The following is a 1,646-nucleotide window of genomic DNA, read 5'->3' on the forward strand; positions in this document are numbered from 1 at the left end:
CTTTCCAGATTCTTAAGTTGCAATGTTAAGTCATTTATTTGTGATCTTTCCAATTTTTTTATGTAGGCATTTAGAGCTATAAACTTCCCCCTAAGGCAGCTTTCAGCATGTCCCAGAGTTTTTGTTGTATAAGATTGTCCTTTTCATTTAGTTCCAGGAATATTTTTATTTCTTTCTTAATTTCTCTTTTGACCCATTCATCATTCAGGAGTGTGTTATTTAATCACTATGTGTTCATGTGGTAACTAGGGCTTCTTCTGGTGTTGATTGTAAGTTTTATTGCAATGTAGTCTGATAGAATGCATGGAATTATTTCAATCTTTTTGTATTCGCTGAGCTTTGTTTTGTGCCCCAGTATATGGTCGATTTTGGAGAAGGTTCGATGGGGTAGAAAGTATGTCCTTTGGTGCTTGGGTGGAATACTCGGTAGATGTCTGTTAGGTCCATTTGATGTATGGTATTGTTTAATTCAGATGTCTCTCTGTTAACTCTGCTCTATTGACCTATCTAATGGAGACAGTGGAGTACTGAAGTCTCTTACTACTAATAAGTTGGGATTAATCTGGGTCTTAAAGTCCTGTAGTACTGTTTTTATGAAGTTGGGTGCACCAGAGTTTGGTGAATATATGTTCATGATTGTAATATCTTCTTGGTTTATTGTTCCTTTGATCAGAATGAACTGGCCTTCTTTATCTCTTCTGATTAGTTTTAGTTTAAAATCTATTTTGTAAGATATTAGAATTGCAACACCTGCTTTTTTCTTAGTACCATTTGCTTGGTATATTTTTTTCTATCCTTTCACCTTAAGATAGTGCCTGTCCTTGAAAGTGAGATGACAGACAACAAAACAAAAAGATGGGTTTTGTTTCTTAATCCATTCACCTAGTCTGTGTCTTTTGACTGGGGAGTTCAACCATTAATATTTAAAGTTATTAATGAAATATGTGTATTGAATCCTGTCAGTTTTATATCTCTTTACATTCCTGATATAGCTGTACTTTTCCACAGTCATACCTTCATTGAATTTCTTTCCACAACCCCTTGGGTATAGTCATTCCTTTCTTCAAGTCTTTGTATTGCTTCTAGAACTCTCTGAAGGGTTGGTTGTGTGGACATGAATTCCTTCAGCCTATTTATGTCATGGAACATTTTTCTTTCCCCTTCAACTATAATAGACATTTTGGCTGGATATAGTAATCTGGGTTGGCATCTGTGGTCTTTTAAAACTGGGAATACTTTGGTACAGGCTCTTCTGTCTTTCATAGTTTGCACTGAAAAGTCAGCTGTAATCCTAATAGTTTTTCTTTTATATGTGACTTGTTGTTTCTCTTTTGCAGCTTTCAGTATTGTCTCTTTGTTCTGTACCCTAAGTGTTTTTACTATGATGTGCCGTGGACAGTTTCTTTTCTGGTCCTGTCTGCTTGATGTTCTATATGCTTCTTGTATTTGTATGGGCATGTCTTTCTTTAATTTTGGGAAATTTTCTTCCATGATTCTGTTGAAGATCTGGTCCATGCCATTATCTTGGGATTCTGCTCCTTCCTCTATGCCTGTGATTTGTAGGTTTGGTCTTTTTATGGTGTCACACAATTCCTGCATATTCCATTCTTGTGATTTCTTAAATTTTTCATAACCTTTGCTTGAAT

Source organism: Nannospalax galili, unplaced genomic scaffold (genome assembly GCF_000622305.1).
Source record: "Nannospalax galili isolate Female #2095 unplaced genomic scaffold, S.galili_v1.0 scaffold876, whole genome shotgun sequence".
Lineage (NCBI taxonomy): Eukaryota > Metazoa > Chordata > Mammalia > Rodentia > Spalacidae > Nannospalax > Nannospalax galili.